The 6,000-nt window shown below is 56.6% G+C and overlaps 1 non-coding gene across 3 annotated transcripts in view; it reads left to right on the plus strand.

Annotated features, from left to right (window-relative positions):
- The window catches only part of LOC101397740 (uncharacterized), a 39,328-nt gene extending 36,836 nt beyond the window's left edge, over positions 1-2,492 (plus strand). For all 3 annotated transcript variants that reach the window (XR_015555127.1, XR_015555128.1, XR_015555126.1), the window contains one exon: positions 1,894-2,492. This is a non-coding gene — a transcript (uncharacterized LOC101397740). The remainder of the gene's footprint in view (positions 1-1,893) is intronic.
- Positions 2,493-6,000: the final 3,508 nt, after the last annotated feature.

Here is a 6,000-nt window from a genome sequence, read left to right on the forward strand (position 1 = left end):
CCAGGACACACCATCCAGAACTTTCTCAGGGTGTTGGGTAACATGCCAGGCCAGCCAGGGTTGGGGGGCCCAATCCCTCTTGCAGTCCCTGGGGCCTCCGCAGCATCCCGCTGATGGTCACAGGGGCCCAACCTCACACACAAGATTGTCCTAAAGAGGTTGCACAGGCACAGCTATGCTGTGGCCATGCAGGTGCAAGGCTGTGCAGCATCAGGTGGGGCCTTACACAGCCCACCTGTTTCCTTCACACCAGTGTTCCCTGCAGTGCCTGAGTCAACTCCCACTGATGTACCCCCAGCCCCTAGTGGGGATGCGGGAACAGATGCCTCCTGGTGCCAGTGGCAGGGCCTGGCGCAGGGCAGTACATATCCATATCCCATCACCATGGCAACATAATGAGTACCTGGGCAGAGCAGAGAGCTCTGACACCACCAGGTGGCTGGGCCTCGTCTTGCTCTGTGCCTGCCCAGGTCTCGGCCCATGGAGCATAGTGGGTGCCGGCGTGTGAGAGTGAGTCGGGGTGAGGGTCCCCCAGCGGGAGATCAAGGGAGATTTGGGGCTGCTTAAGTCCTCATGTGGCTTCCCCAGACCATGAGGCGGGCTCCTGTCAACCCTAATAGTAAGCGGGAATGTCGGGGTTCTGGTGTGGACCCCACACCCTGCGGGCACCCCACCTGTGCCACCCGTATCTCACCCAGCACGCGGTGGTCCCCTGCCCTGGGCAGGCACAGATGCCCTGTCAGAGAGCAGGTCATGGAGGCTGAGGCTGCCCTAGCTGGGAGCCATCACCTTGGCCCTTGGCGCCCAAGGAACATCTGAGCTGCCCTTTGGCTCCCAGTCCCACACCCAGGCACCAGCCTGTCACCTCTTGGTCCTTCAGGTAGACACCTCCCCTCACTGCTCAGATCCTCCTTTTGGGAACATAGGCCTGCAGGCATCCATCCAAGGGCAGAGTGAGTCCCCCTGGGCCAGTGCTCCTCCCAGCTGCTCTCCACCCCCATGTCACAGGATGAGGCAGCCCTCGCAGAAAGCTGAGGGTCTGTTGATTTGTTCACCTGACACTGGCCTCTTAGGTGCAGGTACCGTGGCAGCTCCTCGGGACACATGGGAAGAAATAGCTGAGCAAGGGGGGCAAGGCTCAGGGTCTTAGGCCTGGTGGGATAGAATGGGGTAGAAGGTAGGGGCAGGAGGGCTCAGCCTGTAAAGGAAGATGCTAGAGAGGAAGGTGAAGAGGAGCCTGTGTGGAGCTGTCCAATGGCAGCAGTCTCTGGCCAACTCAGGAGGGGCCGAGCCCTCAGGGTCACATGGAGGATGTGATGTCTGGGCACCCATGAGCAGCTGTCTCCGGAGCTGCCCCCAGAGTGTGTATTGGGAAGGGGAACAGCCCTACCCCTGTGGGCTGCAAACAGGCCTCGCCTCAGAGCACACAGCCCGTGAAGAGCCATTTCCGGTGGTGGTTTCCATTATGGTTGGGGGAGCTCCTGTGGACAAACATCCCAGGTCACGCGTGCCCAATATGGCCCTGCACTGCAGACAGAGCCCCCACGCCTAGCAGCCATGGGCCCTGCCCTCCTGGCTGCCCAGCCAGGCCAGTGTCTGGCCAGGTCTCTGAGCCTCTTCCCACTCAGTGCATCTCACCATGACGTTTTGGGGACCATCAGCAGCTCCAGGCCTAATTGGGTTTCCCTCACCCTCAGAGTGTGTAAAAACCCCGGCTATACCTCAGTGCCACGTCAGTCCTTCACCAGAGCCCTGTGGGGTGGCGGATAGAGGCTTGATGTCACCCAGGACTGACCTCTCCTGGCTCCTCTTCATGGTTCTCGGGGACATGGGGGCTGGACGGGCCATCAGTCTCCCTGCTGCCCTTCTGATGCTCTGTCTCTGTGTTTTCAGGCCCCGGGCAGCTGGCAGGGGGCCACCCCCCCCCAGTGTCAACTCAGACGCATCGTGGCTTGCCAGCACTCGCGTTTTTACTGTGCATGCAGCTGATTAACCTCAGAAAATCCAGAACCAACAGCAGACAGCACTCCCCGAGCCACTGCCCAGAGACACCGCCGCCATCTTTTGCTTGTCGGCTGAGATTTGAAATTGGTTGAGACACTGCACATTTTCCCAATTCTGTTTTTTAAATAGTAATTTTATGGTAAGACTATGAATTCTTTTCTAGGGCTTGTCACAAATTCTCTCATTAAAATTTTTGACTTATTTTAATATCAGTGTTGTTCACCACCAGATTTGTTCTGGGGATGGTTGACAGCACAGGCACGGGGTCAGAGCTGCGCAGTCGTGCACGTGTGACTCCAATGCTATTTGTCCCTTCCTGTGCCGACTCATCAGACGCTGCTCCTCCCACACTCTCCTGTCCTATAGTTCACACGGTTTAGATTAAAGTCTATTGTGAGCTCACAATTTTACTGGGAATTGATTCTGCACTTTTTTTTCTGTTCTACCATTTTCAGTTGAAATGCCATTAAAGATGATAAACTTCCCGATGTTTCCTGCATCTGTGCTTGTGAAATCCTGCTGGCCTGAGGCTTGGCGTTTGGCATCCCCCCAATTCCTGGGTGTCCTGTGTCCCCTCACCCAGGAAATGGGACCTTCTCGGTCTCTCCTCCTCCCCTCACTGGGAATGAAGATGGAAGAGCTCAGCCGTTGGGAGAATTAAACAAGGCACTGGCTCAGGACAGCTCAGGGCTGTGAGCAGGTGCTCCATATCCACCGGCAGTCAGTGTCACCATGGCCCTAACCCCATGTGTCAGCTGTCACCACAACCAGGATCTGAGCTCCTGAGTATTCCGCGTCCCTTGACACATCCCAGGGAGACTCCTGTGCGCCTCCACACCAGCTTGCCCCCAGATCCTGGCCAGCTGGATGCATCATCGTCCTCCTAGTTCTTGGCCTCAAGGCCCCCACGCCCAAGAGATCCCTCCATCCTGCTTGCAGTCCCTGCGGGTACCCCCACTGCAGCAGTGATACAAGGCCCAGCTGATGGGCCACCTCGCCCGGTCCTGTTAGGGATACACACAAGGACCAGGTGCAGGAGTGAGGGGCTACTGGGTCACAGCTGGGAGGTATGGGCCACTGCCAGGCAGCACATTCCGAGTCCCAGCCTGCACCCCAAAAGGCTGAGAGCGATGGCTGCACAGCATGGGAGGAGCTCGCCTCTGCCGCTGCTTCTCCCTAGACGCCTGCCTGGCCTCAGCCCTTCTGGCTCCTGTCCACGCTCCACGACTCTGCCCACCGCAACCCGTCACGCCCACGTTGCCTGGTCTGTTGCCACACCGTGTCCTCCACGCCTCCACTTCTGCTGTTTTTAAGAGCCAAGAAACGGATTTCAAATGCAGGTAGCACGAAAGGGCAGGTGTGGGAAGTACCCTGACCCACCCTAGCCCAGACCCTTCTCCACAGGTGACACTGCAGCCAGTTCTCAGGGTGTCCTGTGACAGTCTTTGATGGTCCTGGCATGTCCCAGCCTACATGTTCCCACTTTGCACACACCGCTTTTCTCCACACAATGCATCCTGGAAAGGCCGCCACCTCTGTGTCTGGTGAGGATCTTGCTCCAGCGAGTGAAGCGCCGTGACGGGAGCCCCTCTGTCTGGTGCTGGACATGTCAGTGGTTCCCATCCTTGCAGCGTGTGCCTGTGACACCCCTTGGCTCAGCATCTCCAGGGGGCTGCTCTGGGAGCCCACCTTCAGCCTGGCTCTTTGCAGTCACCAGCATGGCCGTCGTTTTTCTTCCCTCACTGCCATGCGAACCTTCAGGGTGGGCAGGGGACAGCCATCAGGGGCTTCCCAGTGCACCTGTGACATTTCCACTGTGTGGGTTTTCCTCCCCACGCAGCTTGATTTGGGTTTTATATCATTTGCAGCCAGAAGATGGCAGCTGACTCCCTCCCCTGCCCTTGGCTCCTGGCCTTGGGTCCAGTTGAGCTGCCACATGGCTCCCTGCAGCCTAAGACTCACTGACAGACCAGGGCTCTGCTCTCGTGAAGTTATGTTCCAGAGAGAAAAGAGAGAATAAACATGAGCAGAAGTCTGGGGTGGGTTCAGGGCCACCCTCTGGAAGAAGGTGTCTTTTTTTCTTTTTTTTTTTTTTTTGTGAGGAAGATCAGCCCTGAGCTAACATCCATGCTAATCCTCCTCTTTTTGCTGAAGAAGACCGGCTCTGAGCTAACATCTGTTACCAATCCTCCTCCTTTTTTTTTCCCCAAAGCCCCAGTAGATAGTTGTGTGTCATAGTTGCACATCCTTCTAGTTGCTGTATATGGGACGCGGCCTCAGCATGGCCGGACAAGTGGTGCGTCGGTATGCGCCTGGGATCCGAACCCGGGCCCCCAGTAGCGGAGCGTGCGCAGTTAACCACTAAGCCACGGGGCCGGCCCCCCTTTTTTTTGTTGTTATTTGTGGTAAAATACATATAACATAAAATTTTCCTTTTTTGTGTGTGTGTGTGTGAGGAGGACTAGCCCTGAGCTAACATCCGTGCCCATCTTCCTCTACTTTATATGGGACACCACTACAGCATGGCTTAACAAGCGGTGCGTCAGTGCACGCCCGGGATCCAAACCTGCGAACCCCAGGCCACCACAGTGGAGCCACGCACTTAACCGCTTGCACCACCAGGCCGGCCCCTAAAATTTTCCATTTTTAAGTGAACAATTCAGTGGCATTAATTACATTCACAATGTTGTGAAGTCACCACCTCTACCTAGTTCTAGAACATTTTCATCACTCCAGAGGACTCCACCCTGTCCCCACAAACGGTCACTCCCCATCCCCTCCCCCAGCCTCTGGAAACCACTAATCTGCTTTATGTCTCTATGGATTTGCCTGTTCTGGACATTTTGTACACAGGGGATCATAGAATATGTGGGCTTTTGTGTCTGGCTTCTTTCACTCAGCATGAGGTTTTCGAGGTTCATCAAATTATAGCACGTGTCATTGCCTCATTTTTATGACCTAATAATATCCCTTTGGGGAAGGTGCCTTTGAGACAAAACCTCAGGGAGGTGAGCAGGGGAGCGTGCAGAGTCTCGGGGTGGGGAGGCCAGGCACTGCCTGAGGTGCCCGCACAGGCGGGAGGGGCACGAGGTGCTGGCCTTTGGAGGGAGCCGGGCTGGGTGTGAGCAGTGGGCACAACAGGGGGACTCAGGTCTTCACAGGCGGCTCCCCTGCTGAGACAGGAACGACTGAAGAGGGAGGTCTGAGGGTCCTGCAACCACCCAGGTGGTGGGTGGTCAAGTGCAGACAGGATTGGGCAGGGTGGGGGGACACAGGTGAAGGTGCATCTGAGGGACTTGCTAGTAAGTGGGAGTGGGGTGACCTGAGCCACAGGGAGGATAGACGTGGATGCCTGTCACAGAGGCTTGGGTGCCCATCACGCAGCTGAACATATGAGTCATGTTCAGAAGAGAGGTCTGCTCTGGAGAGAGAAATTTGGAAGTCAGGAGAGGGACAAAAACCAAGAGAAGATGTCGTGGAAACCAGGACAGATTTCAGGAGCAGAAAGTGAAGCTCCACTGGCGCCGAGAAGTGACCACCAGACAGAGCAGCGTGGGTTGTGACAGCTTCGGTGCAGCGGTGGGGGCACCGACTGGCTCAAGAGAGAATCACAGACTCCAGTACAGTCCCCTCTCAAGGAGAGCAAAGAGGTCGCTGGGGGCCGAGGGGTGTGGGAGGGAAATGGAGGCAGCGAGCACAGAGAGCTGCCAGGCGGGTCCTGAGGGAGGGAGGGTGGGATGTGCCAGGACAGGTCCTCTGGACACTGGAGAGGAGGTGAGGGTGTGGGCGCCAGAGGCCACCTGAGGGCGGTCCAGAGGGAAATAGACAAAGCCGCAACTCGCTCGCCTGAGGCTGGCACTGAAGCTCATGCGCACCCTCTTGTGGCCGTGGTATGAATGTGGATCGTGATTCAGTCAGCTGAAGGCTTCAAGCTGGGTCTTTAGGGGGGTTTTAATTTGAGGAACTCTCCCCAGGTCAAATTCTGCACATAAAGTC

Source organism: Ceratotherium simum, chromosome 18 (genome assembly GCF_057802395.1).
Source record: "Ceratotherium simum simum isolate JZ-2026a chromosome 18, ASM5780239v1, whole genome shotgun sequence".
In the NCBI taxonomy this organism is placed as follows: Eukaryota; Metazoa; Chordata; class Mammalia; order Perissodactyla; family Rhinocerotidae; genus Ceratotherium; species Ceratotherium simum.